This window comes from Sapajus apella, unplaced genomic scaffold (assembly GCF_009761245.1).
Source record: "Sapajus apella isolate SASKATOON/1434 unplaced genomic scaffold, GSC_monkey_1.0 scaffold195, whole genome shotgun sequence".
Classification (NCBI taxonomy): domain Eukaryota; kingdom Metazoa; phylum Chordata; class Mammalia; order Primates; family Cebidae; genus Sapajus; species Sapajus apella.
The window spans coordinates 858,618-874,149 of NW_022437135.1; the positions used below are offsets into that span (position 1 = coordinate 858,618).

Genomic DNA, 15,532 nt, shown 5'->3' on the forward strand with positions numbered 1-15,532 from the left:
CACACCGACGAAACTCAGACTAGTACCACACCGCGGGAAGGAGGAACAGGCGATGGCAGCATGCGGCCACACCGACGAAACTCAGACTAGTACCACACCGTGGGAAGGAGGAATGGACGACGCAGCAGGCGGCCACACCCAGGAAACTCAGACTAGTTGTACTGGGAAAAGGCGGCAGGCACGGGGAAGAAAATACCGTATGACTCCATGTACACAGACAAAAACAAACAAAGTTCACATCTATGGTACAGAAGTTGGCTCAGACAGTGGCTACCTGAGAGAGGATGGGACTTGGGACCCTGCTCTGGACAGTGGTGCTGTGTCGACTTGGTTAAGCTGGGAACTATGTTTCCCAGGGCCCCCAGTTAGAGTGTGAGTTAGAACTGGCCAAGCCAGGAAGTTCTATAAAGCTTGAAAGGCGAACTGAAGCAGTGGCCATGAGGTGAAGGACAGAGACACGGGCACCTGGAGGTTCCAGCCTGCCCTGCCCTCCACACTGCGGCCAGCTCCCCTTTCTCATGCTGACCCTGCTGACCGACCACAGTCCCCAGACCTGCCACCAGTCACTGAGCCATGGACCCAACTGGACAGCAGCTCCCCAGAGGCAGTACTTACCCACACACTCCCCTCCGACGGCTCCACCTGCGCAACAGACTGGGTTCTGGGCGTCCCTGTGAGCTTGGGCGCATCCAACCACACCAATACTTAAGGCGACTGGCGAGTGACTCCTCTCTGACCTCCCAACCATCTGGACCCCCACACCCTCTGGTCCCCCAACTTGTGGAGATTCTAATTCCGGCAATAAGTTCCTTATCCCTAACTCCCCTGACTGAACCCTGCTGGGCACCAGACAGACGTTCCTATATATACAAATTCAAGTTGCACACTCAAGCTTTGTGCACTTTATAAAATGTATGTTATACCACCATGTGAAAAACACTAAAAACAAAAGCCCCACAAGGGCATCAGAGTGGTGTGAGAAAACCGTGATCTGAGGGGCCCAGCAGCCTGTGAATGGAATCTGCACCAGGCTTCACATGCTAAGGAAGAACCACACAACAGTGCTTGGCATCAGATCTGGCAGACAGCTGGGAGCCCAAAGGGGCGTGGCTGCTGACCAGGGCCAGGGTTGTGTGCTATATAAATAGCCAAACGGACACATGCTCCCCGCCTGGCAAGCTACCAGCAGGCTACCAACTCCATGGAACCAAGTCTAGAGAGACTTGTCCCTTCTGAAGGGACAGACTCAGCAAATTCAGTGTGCACCCTGAATGCAAGTTAAGTAGGGCATCCCTAAATGGGCAGAAAGGGACATGTGAGGAAGGGCAGGGATGAGTAACAGATCCAGCCTGTGGCATTTAGAACCTGCACCAGCAGGGTTCTTGGATAACCTTTCTCAGATGCGCACACGCATTTGCATGAGAAGATGCCAATGAGTTGTACACCTGAGCATCCCCAGAGCAGCTGTGTTTCAGGCAGGAGACCCACGTGTCTTGCCACCTTTCACTCCATTTGGCACATTATTTACCCAGTGCATAGTGTATGTCAGGCCTGTGCTTGCAATTAAACTTACAGTGGTGAATGGAAACCCAGCGCGTGCCCTTGTGGAGCTTACCGTCTAGTGGAAAATACAGACAATAAACAAGTGAGCAAGCAAGCACATAATGACAACACATGGGTACTGGGAAGGACATGCACAGGTGACGGTGACTTAGAATAGCAGGAGAGGCCCTAAGTCAGGGAAGCTTTCTGAGTAGCTTAAAGCAGAGAACTGCAGGACAAGAAGCAACAGCACGTGCTCGGTCTTCATTCCTCTGTTGGGATTCCTCTCTGATGCCACCTTCCTCTGCAAGAGCGCAATGACGTCTACCCATATGTCCCCAACCCCACCGCGTATGCAGGCAGCACTTCATGTTTCTCCAAGTACTTCCATGCAGATTATCCTACTTACAACTTGTAGTTCTGTGAGTCTGGAAGGCAGCTGCTGACGTCTCCTCTCGAGATGCAGAAACGGAAGTCAAGGGAGAGGGGACAACATCCTGAGTCACATGGCAAGCTACCCATGGCACCTGCTTAAATGGTGGCTTGCCTGCATGGTCTCTTCTGCTTTTTTCCATCACTACTGCTTTTAAGTAGGCCGAAGAAATACTCCGCTTGTTCTATCATCGGTCCTTCCCAGGACCCGTCAATTCTCCAAGGACACTGTTTTAAATTGGATAATGTCAAACTAGCTTTTTACCCCCATCTACTTCAGTCCCATACTTATTTTTTTAAAACTGGATTGCTATTTTTTAAAAACAGACTGCTAACTTCACCATGTCTCAAACTAACTTCTATCCTGACACCTGTAAAGTTTGATTATTCTCTCATGACCAGTTTACATCACCGTCTCCCCAGATTCATGAGTTCCTGAGAGTGAGGGCTATGTCTCATTTTCAGCATTAAAGCAGTCAAGATATGAATGAAGCCAACAAATTACCTGCAAAAGCGCACAGATTCTCTTCATCTTCTGGCCAACAGTTATACTACAAGGTCAGATTTCAAGCTCAGTATGAGACTTTACAAATACCCCCTTTTTTTTGCAAGGAGGCGGCATGAGAGGTCTGTCGACCATGTCTTGCTGATTATAGTAACTACCTCTACTTACTAAATTTTCTTAAGTGTCAAGCATGACTGGGCACTTTACAGAAATCTTTTCATTTCATCTTCACTACAATCTGGTAAGAAACATGATTCTCACCATACAGATGAGAAAACTCAGGATCATGGGGTAATTAACTTGCTCAGCTAATAAGCAGAGGAAGACAACATTCAAGCTCGGGAGTGCCTCACTTTAAAGCCCTAATTATCCCACTTCCCCACAAAAACTCACAGGTGTCAAGAATGAAACCCAAACTAACACCTCCACGGGGAGACCAGACCAACCAACGCGGAGTGGTTGAACTTAGATCGCTGAACAGCTGGACATACAGCCAAGCTCAGTATGGTTCAGCCATGAACACAGCTCCACAGGCAATATAGATCTGAACTGATGTGGTGGGGGTGGGCTGCCTTTTCCCTATACTGCTGTGTTATTAACACTCCTCCTTACCAATGGAGGAGGTTGTGTTAGGCCCCCGGGATTCTGTGCATTCCTGAGCTTAAACTTGGCAGACCACTGTGCTGCACTTGGATACCAAGTACAATTCCGGACAACAGATTTGAGTGTTGAAATGAATGAGTCCCTTGGTCTAAGCTAATGCTTTGATACCCCGAGTCTAAAAGGGGTAGTATGGCAGAGGCTGAGGTTGCTACTCACTTGTGAAGGTCAGCCCACCACTCTTCACACCAATGTTCCTGGATCGAGCTGACATCTCAAGGTCATTCAGCACATGCTGCAAAAACCATCTGGGTAACACGTAGTGAAGGCTAAGCACACATCTACATAGGCATTAGAGCTCATGACCTTTATGAGTCCCAGGCTCTTGCTCCTACCCCTGACTACCATATACAGCATACAAGCTCCCAGTAAAGGGGTGCTGTGGTTTGAATGTTTGTTCCCTTGGAAATTCATGTAGAAATTTCATCTCCAATGTGGTAGTATGCAGAGGTAGAGCCTTTAGGAAGTCATTGGGATTAATGACTAATCTATTCATGGATTAATGCATTATGGGAGTGGGACTGGTGTCTTCAAAAGAGGAGGAAGTGACTTGAGTTGGCACATTCAGCTCCCTTGCCATGTGATCAGCTATGCGCTGTCTGCAGACTCCCCACCAGCAAGAAGGCCGTCCCCAGACACTCAGCTTCAGGCATTCTGTTACAAGCAATAGGAAACACAGAGACAAAGCAGGTGGGGGAGCAGGGCCTGAGATTCAGCCAGCACCCCACTCAGCAAGCCACACACTGGCTGAAGACCAGTGCCACACAGAAGAAGGGCTGCACCTCCCGCCCCGTCACAAAGGTGCTGCAGGAGCAAGCAGTAGCCACACATCCCTGCCATCCCCCCGGGGAGGCCAAAATCCAGAGGCAGGGCAGGAAGCCTGGGAGGCTGGAATGAATTCTGGAGAGTGAATTTGGCCACACGAAGGGCTCTGACTCAACCCTCTGTACCTTACAAAGAACAGACCTGCCTCTCTGCAATTCTGTAAGATGATATCAATCATTTCCAAAGGAGCTACACAAATAGTGCTTTCCACACGTAGAAATGAAAAGCCCTCCCTGGCTGGAGAGTGACTGGGAAACCAGGCTCCTATCTTTATATTAAATTAGAGCAACTGCTCTCCTCTACAGCCAATATTCTCAGTCACTTCTGCCTACCTAATGCCACAAAAGATACCACAGAAACGCAGATAACCAATTTAAAAGACATCGGGACCTGCGACACTACTGCACACACTGATGACCTGAGCTCTCTTCTGCAGGCACAGATGTACATACTGTATTTACCGAAGGTACTCATACTCCCCTAGAGTCGAAGTATTACAACTGGCAGTCCTGTGCCACTCCTAGGTCAGAACATGCCTTCAGTACACCAGAGAAGGCCCCTGGGCTTCAAACCTCTGAAGTTAAGGACAGAAGCCTGGGCAAGGAAATGCCACCATCTGATTTTTTCAATGTATCAATCAACTGTCATTTTAATATCTGCCCTTTCTGGGCCAGTTGGATGCAACTTCAAAAATAAGACTTCTTGTCAATCAGCCTATAAAGAAGAGAAGTGATTGTGGCAGGCACAGTGGCATGCACCTGTAGCCCAGTGATTCAGGAGGCTGAGGTGGAAGGGTCGTTTGAGCCCAAGGGGTCCAGGCTGCAGTGGGCTATGATTGCACCACTGCACTCCAGCCTGGGCAACGTAGTGTGACTGTCTGAAGAAGGAAGGAAAGAGAAGGAGGAGGAAGAAGAACACGGATTCTGATGAAGGCTGTTAAACCCACACAACACAACTTTAGAAAAGCCAAACCCAACCCAAAGATCAAAGGGAACAGGGAAGGACTAGTTGCATGAATAGTCAAGTCTACTGGCAGAAAGCAGGGAAGAAATGACAACTTTGGGAGTAAAAGAAAAAATAAGCTCATGACAAGATGCAAAGGTAGGATAAATCCAAGGATGTATCATAAAAACAAAAGCAATGGCAGCCAGAGAGAGGGTCAGAAAGGAAAACTAGGCAGGAGAGAGTCGAAACAGGCAGAGAATACTTAAGCACTTAAAGAACATTGTTCAGATCTGTGGACAAATTTCTCAAAGGGAAGGCTATGAGCCCTACCTCACAGGACAGGCCAGCATCAAACAGCTCAAGAAGTATTTAATCAGAGTAGGAGGATTTACACAAAATAAGCCAAATGCCACGTAAACTCCTGTGCAATCAGACCCTGGGTAGAATCACAAGCCCATCCACTCCTCCCCCAACTACCCACTAAAGAAAGCACAACACCCTATTATCGGCCATGCGACGAATGGACCAAGGAGAGCACTTCCTCTGCCCTGTATCAGACGCAGCAGGTGCTTCGTCCACACAGCCGAACCCCACGGTTTACCTGCTCTCTTCGTCTTATAACAAGTCTTCACTCAGAACTGCTACACAATATTTTTTCTCAGCCTGCATTGCCCTCAGAGACTCAAAAGACTCCTGTCCAAAGAGATTCCATCATTAGAGAACAATGTCACCACTGTCAACACTGGCACCAATGTCAGCCAGGTTGAAAATCAGTCATTCCAGAGTGGAGATGACGGCTGTCAATCAGTGGATATTGATGACGGCAGGTTTGGTCTTGAGCACGTTCCCATTCTCAGCTTTTCTGGAACAAAAGTGCATGGGGCTTGGAGAGAGGCCAATGGATTATAAAGACCCGCAGGAGACCCCGCACCTGGGTTCTTCCCAGGAGACAAGGGGCTCCCCTGCAAAGACAGAAGTCAAAAGATGCAAAGTAGAAACAGGTTGAGCTTCAAATGCAACATCAGTGCAACGGCGGTCATTGTTTGTAAAATTCAGGCAGTTGTCAGTTTGAGAAAGAACTATCACTGCTTTTCATATGCCATTCTTGGGATACAGGAATTTAGAAGTGAAGAAGAAAAATATATTTTTACTATAATGTAAGGCTGTTTGGTCGACCTTCACAGAGTATACATAAAGCTCATTAGAATCATCAAGGAACTTTAAAACTATTACCTATGTTCAGGCCCCACTCCAGACCCATCCAATCAGAATCTGTGGTGGCCTGGGACAGGCATGGTAATTCCCTCCCAATCCCATGCTAAAGCGCCCTCAGGGTCCAGGGGGAGGAAAGCAGAAGGCAGGCCTGGGGCTGCAGCACAGCAGAGGAACAGGCAGTGGTTGCCCTGCCTTCAAGTGGGCCTTCTCCGTTACCTGCACATCAACCACCTGTGCGGCAATACCACAAGGACCAGGAGGCGCCCAGTCACACACAGCACTCAAGGAAACGATCTGCCTCGTCTCTGGGCGTGTCTGTTTTGTTCAGGAAAATGTGAACCAGCTGCAACATTCTGTCCCTCCAGAGGTGCAGCCACACGGCAACATGGCTAAAGATAGCCCGGTGATTGTATGCTTGCAGGAAAGCACAGAATTAAGCGCAGCCAAGTGGGCGAAGGGAAGTCCATGCAGCAAGTGATTGTGGCTGTCCAGCCAGCTGTGGAGTTTCCTCTCGCCCAACAAATCAAAGCCCAGGCTACTCCAGAAGGGGATATGGAGCCCAGCCCCACCAGAACACCTCTGCGGCTTGGGAGGGAGGCTCATCCAGTCCTCTGCCCGTACCGCCCCCTGTCAGACATGCCTCACCTCCTCCACTTAGCCTAGTGGTGCGGCTTCACCAGCCAAGCTTTCCAGAAGCAGCTGTTAAGGTCTGTGCAGATCCATGGGCATGAAGTGGCAACGATCATATGTAAAATCTAAGGAAAGCGGCTTTCAGATGCTCAGAGACCTCACCGAGTCCGAAGACAGTCGCCAGCAAAGCCCTGATGAAAAGTTTCCTGAGCAGGACTGCTGCAGGGACACTGCGGGGGCCCTCTGACAGAGCCTGGCCTCACACTGGGCTTCTGGAGGGTCTGAGCAGCTACAGATGACCAGCACCTAGAGATGACAGTGATGCCGCTGGGCAGCACCGGTGAGCCAGGCCCATGGTGTCAACCAGGGCAGTCCCAGAGGGCTTCAGCCTGATGGGTGCTGCCCTAAGAGACCCGGGCCAGGCCTGCTCTGCCTAATTCCCAGCAGCGCCACCGTCCTCTCTGCAGCACGGCAGTCCCAGCAAAGCCCAAGGTGAAAGCAGATCTCACTGAGCAGCTTCTGCCCTCAGGCCCTTGAGACCATAGGCAGCGCTGAATTCACACACCAGAGCCACTGCTACGAACCACAGTTCCCTTCCAGGATGGACACCTGCTGATGGCAGGAAGAATTCCCAAGCTCTGCAGGAACTGAGGGACATTTTTCTGATTATTTTTTATTTCCCTGAAATCAACTCCTCTTCCTACTCTTTCTTGGGCCAATAGAAGAGGTTTCCTTGAAATTGCATCAATTCTTCTCTCTTTTTCTTTTTGAAACAGTCTCACTTTGTTGCCCAGGCTTGAGTGCAATGGCTGATCTCAGCTCACTGCAACGTCCGCCTCCAGGTTTCAAGCGATTCTCCGGCCTCAGCCTCCTGAGCAGCTGGGATTACAGGCATGTGCCATCACACCCGGCTAATTTTTTGTATTTTTGGTAGAGACGGGGTTTCACCATGTTGGCCGGGCTGGTCCTGAACTCCTGACCTCAGGTGATGCTCCTACCTCAGCCTCCCAAAATGCTGAGATTACAGGCGTGAGCCACGTATCCGGCCCCATCTATCCTTCTCTTAACAGAGAAGATTAAAGCAGATAGGCAAAATATCTCCAGTGCAAAAAGTATTGTTGCTGTCGTGAAAACAAAGGGCTTTTCCTGATGTGAGCAGCCCTTCTACTCTGGGTGCGAAAGCGGGGCTGAGCTTTACGAACAGATCAGGTGATGCGCAGCCCAGGCTCTGCTCCCACCTTTCCACCTTCTTTGATAGCGTCAACTGGAGGGAACAAAAGAGCAACAGCTCTGCTGTCTGCTGTTTCGGGGCCTGTCCCATAGAGAAAACAATCGGTTTGAGCTGTATGCCATGACATCATCAGCCACCAATCAGCACAGAGAAGGTGGAGCAGGTTTTGTCTGTGAAACCAACCACTGCGATCGTTAAATTGCAAAGGGCAGTGCAGGTGTGAGGTGGGGTTTTTCTTATATCTTTTTCTGCTTGAAACTATAGAAGAGAGTGAGAAGCGGAGGACAAAACCTTTCTAGGGAGAAAAACAGGCACCCCAAGGCTGCACCTGTGCTCTGCCCTCTCCGCCTGCCACCCCTGCGACACCGACAGTGGAAGCCTCTGTCCCAGGAGGCGGTCAGTAGCACCTGCCCAGCGCTCCCGGCCACGGACAGGGTCGGAGCTTTAGGAAAGCTGTTGACCGTTACCTGACTGCGTGTGTGCGTGTGTGTGTTTTCAAACAGGGTCCCATTCCTGTAAAAGACTTTGGTTGACATGGACATTGTTAAAACCTCTATGGAGAAACCAGTGTTTACTTGTGTGTCACAGCTAGAGGTTCTTGGGACTTGATTATTTCCAGCCACTTTTCTCCCGGAAAACACTGGCCATCTCATGAATGAAGCCGTTTAGCCAAGGTTAGAATATGCAAGGAGAGAGGGGGTGGCAGTGGGAGAGGGCACAGGGTTCCAGGAGAGCAGGGGGTGAAGGAGAACACTCACAGAGCAAATATTGTTTACAACTGCAGAGCCAAGCTAATGTGATCTCCCGCCTGTTCGAGCATATTATTACATTAAGTCCCGAACAATGAAGTCGGAGGCAGGGACAGCAGAGCCGACACAGCCTCCGCTCTGCTAATGGCACAAGGGCAACATTCCATGCAGAGTTTAAGTGTGTACCAGCCTCCTGGGAACCTAGCAGTGCTGGGCAGCAGGGAGCACACGCACCCACCAATGAGGGGCGGGAGAGACAGGCAGGTTTCAAGAGAAGGGCACTACACCCTTTCACGTGCAGCTCTAGGGGAAGGCAGGTGGGGGAAACTGCATTTTTAACTGAAAATAGGGTACAACCGAACATGTAAAGAGAAGGGCAGGCTGCTGGGTCCTCCAACAGCCATTTGAGGGTGGAGCAGGCCATGGTGGCAGATGGGGGAAGAGGCTGAGGTGGAACAGGGTTCTCCCCACAGTTCCTGGGGACCACTGGACTGTTCACTTCCAGTAGCATCACTGCACACCTCTGAGATCATCAAACTTACTAGAAATGATAAATATACTATCAAATGCCACTAAATATGAAGGTCTCACTCAGACACAGGGGGACCTTTTTTTTTTTTTTTTTAATAGTATGACCAGGTGTAAAATTAAGATTACGGCAATAAATACAGGGTCTAATACCTCAGGCTGGGCTCAGTCTATACCTATTAGGGCTGAGTGCTGTCAAGTCCAACTCTCCCTGACTCCCAGGAGAAAAGCCTCAAGTCCTCTTTCACACACCACTTCAGCCTCTATGTGCCCCCATAAGAAAGCCTCCACCCCTGTATTTCTTTCCCTTTTTCAGCCTAGCCAGTGGTGGCGTAACATGACTGCCAGCTGAGAGCTGGAGTCTGAAAGCCACCCGAGGGCCTGCGTTTTCTTCACCCTCGACCACCAATGCACATGAAAATCTAAATTTAGAGGGGAACTTGGGCACTGGCCCCCTTCGCCCTAGACCACTAATGCACGTGAAAATTTAGGAGGGGACCTTGGGGACCGGCCCAGACAGAAAGCAGGGTCCTCGGCCAGCTCCCCAGGGGCCCATGTGCAGCCAACATCCACTGTGGGCTCTAAGCACCCCTGCACAGGGCCTGTGGGAGCAGAACAGGCACCTCAAAGAAAAACAATCTGAAACGAAGGCACCAGTCAGGAAGACCTTCAAGCATTCACTCCCGGGTGTCCCCCGAGTCAAACGGCAGGGTTCACATGACGACCTGGTTTCTTACCCTGAGACGTGGGGAGCAAGGGGTAACATGCACCCCACTGCCCAGGGGGAGGAAGGGGCTTGGTAAAGACATGCACCCCACTGCCCAGGGGGAGGAAGGGGCTTGGTAAAGACATGCAACCCACTGCCCAGGGGTAGGAAGGGGCTTGGTAAAGACATGCACCCCACTGCCCAGGGAGAGGAAGGGGCTTGGTAAAGACATGCACCCCACTGCCCAGGGGGAGGAAGGGGCTTGGTAAAGACATGCACCCCACTGCCCAGGGGGAGGAAGGGGCTTGGTAATGGCAGCGGGCCCCTCTCCACACAGCCCCCGCATGCCCCGATTCCACCAAGGACCTCCCTTCTCCACCCAGGATGCCTTTCAGCCCAGCCTCCCACATCAAAGACCACTGCCAAGGCTTCTCTTCTGCCCAGAGAGCAGGGAAAGAAGGGATGAGGAAGAGAAGAGGCTGTGTTTAGCAGGAGACTGAGGCAGAAGGGATGAGGTGGGTCACACAGGCCCAGCCCCACAGGAGCACGGTCGCTCAGTGACGCAAGGGCCACAGGAGCTGACCGGCACAGCTGCTCTGTCAGGTTACAGGAAGGGGCAGACACGAGCCCAGAGGGATCCGAAAGCAATCACCTTATCAAGTTATTCAAAATTCAGACGGAAGGTCAGGACAGGAAATCCTCGCTATGAACAACAGAGTATTAAGTGGAGGAGAGTGTCACAAGCAGGTACAAATGACTCAACGCAGGCGGCACTGCCAAGTCCTTGGTGGGGTTTTCCCAGGAGTCTCCTGTGGTTGTCCCAGGGAGCACAAACCAGATGCTCTTGCCAGTTTTAACCAGAGCAGCTCCACCTGCCTAGGAGGCCAGAGAGGACGGCATTTTCCCTGGCTTCGGGAGTGGGCAGGCACCCCTACTCCCTAAAAGAACAAAAAAGAATGACAGCAGCCTCATAGCTTGTGGACCATATTAGAGCAGGCAGCACAGCTAGCATTCTGGCCCTCTGCCCTGCATTTAGGACACCGCCTCTGTGAAATGACGACCCACATGTTTATTTACTTCACACACACATGGCCCAGGAGAACTCTTTCATTTACTGTAGGGAACCACCTTATAAATGGGACACATCTTTATATGTGCAAAAGATCCCTCAGGCAAGCTTTTGTGAGAATACTGACCTGCAGTCCCGGAATGTCTCAGCACATGCGACACTGAGTCATCTTAGTGCCACACACATGTAGACAACAGGCACTGCGCACACATGTGGACACATCCCTAAAGTACCAGGAAACACAAATCCAAAACCACCAGGTGACTGGGGAAAGCTCCTCTTACCCGAAACACAGAGGAAAAGCGGCCATTCATGTGATGCTTAAGTGAGGGTGACCGACTTTCCTCTTCTCTGTTCCAAAGCTGCTCTATTCCAAGTGTGCGCATCACAAGAGGGCTGCGTGTGACCTGAGGGAGTGGTGGGCGGGTTCCTACAGGCTGCCTATTTTTAACCTCTGGTCTTTCCTGCCCCTTTCCCTGGGGAACACTCCTCCCTATGCTCTCCAGCACACGGCCCAGCTGAAGCACAGGATACTCATACTAAGCCGGAAGGTGGGTGGGGAGGGCCCTGGTATCGCCTCTCCATACTTCAGATTTCAAAGAGTATGGTCTGAGGAATTTGGATAAAAGTGGGAGTGAAGAAACTATTTAAATCACAAAGAAAGGAGGAGTGAGACTTCAGCAGAGAAACGCGGCACATCGGCTGTCTGCTGTCCATCTAAGACCAGGGCCGGGCTGCAGGGCTGCACGGCTGGACTGGCACCCTCTCCCGGCTTTGTTCTCCCAGGCCAGCCCAGAGCCCCTGCACGAATTCATCTTGCAGCCTGGGCCCTGCCAGCAAGGCCGTGCCTGCCAAGACAGCCTCTATACACCCAGAGGGGAGCGGGCCCCCCGGCGTGGCCCAACTGCCCATGAGACAGCGTTTTCCCTTCACGAAGAGGTAACTGGCAGAAGGAAAGAGGAAAAGACCTGGGTGCCTGCCTGGCTCCAAACTCCAATTTGCAGCTCTGCTGTCCCTCACCCTCCGTGTTCTGTCCACGCTGCTGAGATGGATTGCAGTGTGAGTTCTCTTCTGGTAAGAAATCACATGAACTGAACAGTGAACTCTACTCATTCTGGTTTTTTATCAATCTGTCATCGTAAAATCAGAAGTAAGAGAAGATGCCTCAATCCCCTCAAGAATAAATTTTCTTATTTCTATTTGCTCTGTTGTCCAGGCTGGAGTGCAATGGTGCCACGACAGCTCACTGTCACCTCCAACTCCTGAGCTCAAGCGATCCTTCCATGTCAGCCTCCCAAGTGGCTGGGACCACAAGTGGTGGCATGCATCACCACACCCAGCTATATTTTTTTAAGTTTTTTGTAGAGATGGCGCCTTGCTATGTCACCCAGGTGAGACTTCGCAGGCTCAAGTGATTCTCCCACTTCAGCCCCCCAATGCACTGGGATTACAGGCCTGAGCTACTGAACCCAGCCTAACTTGATGTGGTTCACCTTCAAATCGCTTCAAATACACTTACAAATTCATCCACATATACCGTGTCTTCTACGAGAAAGACATCATGTGTTTAACAGCAAAAGGTTAAAAAAAAAACCCACAACACTGCCAGTACAGGACACCAACTCTAAGGTCCCGGGTTCTCAAGCCCCTGCTCCTGTAAAGCAAGGCACCAGAGATTGAAAGCTCGGGAGGTGACCTACCAGATGCCTGTGGCATTCGCCTCCCTCCCGTCCCTGCCACCGGAAAAGAAACCACACCGCTGTATGGTAAGTCCCTACTTCGCTGCCTGCCCTGCTCTGGCATGCCCTCCACACAGATCTGCAAGCGCCCCTGCCCCCGCAGGAGGATGCGCACGAGCTGGGGAGGATGCCTCCACAGTGCGGCTACAACCTGCTGGCTCTCCGGCTAGAATCCGAGAGCTCCCAGGACGGTTACTTTGGTAGACTCCACTTCTTGATAGTTTGTTTTGTGCAGCATGGGTACTGGCAGGACATGGTGGAGTCCGGAGGTGGGGTATGGCAGGGTGGCAGTGCTCTCCCTGCCCAGCTCCTGCTCCTCCCTTCCCCAGTCCTCACACACCAGCCGCAGAGCATTTGACACCAGGCACCCGCAAGACACAGACCCGCTCCTCAGAAGCTTGGGGCTCATCCTGGAAATCAGGGAACAATACAAGAGAAGATGGAATATGAGTCTCAGAAAGTTGTCTATTTTGTTCCTTTTAAAAACAAGATTTCTCAGCCAGGTGCAGTGGCTCACGCCTATAATCCTAACACTTCAGGAGGCTGAGACGGGTGGATCACCTAAGGTCAGGAGTTCGAGATTAGCCTGATCAATATGGTGAAACCCCATCTCTATTAAAAATACAAAAATTAGCCAGGCGTGGTGGTGCATGCCTGTAATCTCAGCTACCTGGGACGCTGAGCAGGAGAACTGCTTGAACCTGGGGAGTGGAGGTTGCAGTGAGCTGAAATCGCACCACTGGACTCCAGCCTGGGCAACAGAGCAAGACTTAATCTCAAAAACAAACAAAAAACAAACAACAACTTAAGATTTCTCATACCAGCAGTCCCAGCACTTTGGGAGGATGAGGCTGGTGGATCTCAGAGCCCAGGAGTTCCAGACAGCAGCCTGGGCAACATGTTGAGTGTGACCCTATCTTTACAAAAAATACAGAAACTAGCTGAGCCCACATGGTGGCACATGCCTGTAGTCCCAGCTACTCGGGAGGCTGAAGTGGGAGGGTGGCTCCAGCCCAGGAGGTAGCAGTTGTAGTGAGCCGAGATTGTGCCACTGCACTCAAGTGAGACACTATCTCAAAAAAAATAAAACAAAACACAATTTCTCAAAGATTAACAAGAATCCAACTAATGTAACTGAACACTTAGCGCTGGCTGAGTGCATACACCCAGCTACCACTTACGGGCAAACACTGTGACACACGATTCACTTGCATTATCTCATTTTATCTTCCAAGTAACATTATGAGTATAATGTTTCCGCACTGTAGAAATCAGGCAACTAAATTAAGGTTGAGGAAGCTCAGACACAGTGAGCCATGAAGGAGAACTGCCCTGCAGAGGGTGGGCTGTTTCCGACACCTGTGTCCCTCCCCAAACAGCGCCTCACCTGGTGAGTCCAATGTATTAACTCTGCCCTCTCTTACTTTTTCTTGCCATTTCTGTCATAAACTTTGTAAGTGTGATGCCACATCTCTCCAGCTATTCCCTGTATGATCTGAAAACTTTTCAAACAAAGAGTGACTGTCAGTAAATCTCCAATACTATAGTGCCTGCTCAATGCCAAGTATGCGTCGCGTGCTGCAAAGGGTCCAAACACAAGATGGATCTGTAAAGCAGAGGACGGAACAGCCAGGCAGTGACCCCTAAGAAAAGGTGGTAAGTACGTGACGCAGGGGCAGATGCTCCCCATGTGCACACAAGGCACCTGGGGAGCCTGGCACAATGTGAACCTCGGTCCAGCAGGCCTGGGTGGGCCAGAGTTGCTGTGTTTCTAACAGGCTCCTGCGCCAAGCCCATGCTGCTGATCAACAGGAGCTAAAGTGCTTCCAGAGGGTCCCTGGGATGGTCTAGAAAAGGAGAGATGTGATCAGAAACAGCCTGCAGAGGACTGAGTAGAATCTGGAGAAGTGTGGGGCGGAGTGTCATCAGGAAGAGAGGAAACAGTACTTTAGAAAGAGGGAAAAACTCAGGCAAGGAAGAAGTACAAAGGCACAGGTCATTCACAGGATATAGATTTCTTTTTTTTTTTTTTTTTTTTTGAGACAAGAGTCTCCCTCTGTCACCCAGGATGGAGTGCAATGGTGCTATCTTGGCTCAATGCAACTTCCACCTCCCAGGTTCAGGGGAGTCTTGTACCTCAGCCTCCCAAGTAGCTGGGATCACAGGCACCCGCCACCACACCTGGCTAATTTTTTTTTTTTTTTTTTGAGACAAAGTTTCACTCTTGTCGCCCAGGCTGGAGTGCAACGGCGCGATCCCAGCTCACTGCAACCTCTGCCTTCTGGGTTCAAGCGATTCTCCAGCCTCAGCCTCCCCAGTAGCTAGGACTACAGGCGCCCACCACCACACCCAGCTAATTTTTAAATTTTTAGTAGAGACAGGGTTTCACTATGTTGGCCAGGCTGGTCTTGAACTCCTGACCTCATGTGATCCACCCGCCTTGGCCTCCCGAAGTGCTGGGATTACAGTTGGGAACCACTGCACCCGGCCAGCTGTCCATTTTAAAACACGTAACTGCACTTCTGAACTGTGCCACTTGGTTGCCAGGACTTACAGGACGACTCCCTTAGAACAGAGTTTACTGACCAGCTTGAGAATGAGTTCCGGGAGGGAACAACTGTTGCTGCTGATCTGAGGAGTCACACTCATGACAGAGGTCTTGCAGGGGGCAGCCCCGACAACGCTGCTGCTTGGTGAGGTTCAGAGGAAGAGTCACACTCGAGACAGAGGTCTTGTGGGGGGCAGCCCTGACAACG

At 50.8% G+C, this 15,532-nt stretch overlaps 2 long non-coding RNA genes across 2 annotated transcripts in view; both read left to right on the forward strand.

Annotated features, from left to right (window-relative positions):
• LOC116543764 overlaps positions 1–12,077 on the forward strand; it is a 16,782-nt gene extending 4,705 nt beyond the window's left edge. Inside the window, exons 2-3 of the long non-coding RNA XR_004265690.1 lie at positions 10,943–10,945; positions 11,988–12,077. This is a non-coding gene — a long non-coding RNA (uncharacterized LOC116543764). The remainder of the gene's footprint in view (positions 1–10,942; positions 10,946–11,987) is intronic.
• Positions 12,078–15,345: 3,268 nt separating this feature from the next.
• The window catches only part of LOC116543765, an 821-nt gene continuing 634 nt past the window's right edge, over positions 15,346–15,532 (forward strand). The window contains exon 1 of the long non-coding RNA XR_004265691.1: positions 15,346–15,414. This is a non-coding gene — a long non-coding RNA (uncharacterized LOC116543765). The remainder of the gene's footprint in view (positions 15,415–15,532) is intronic.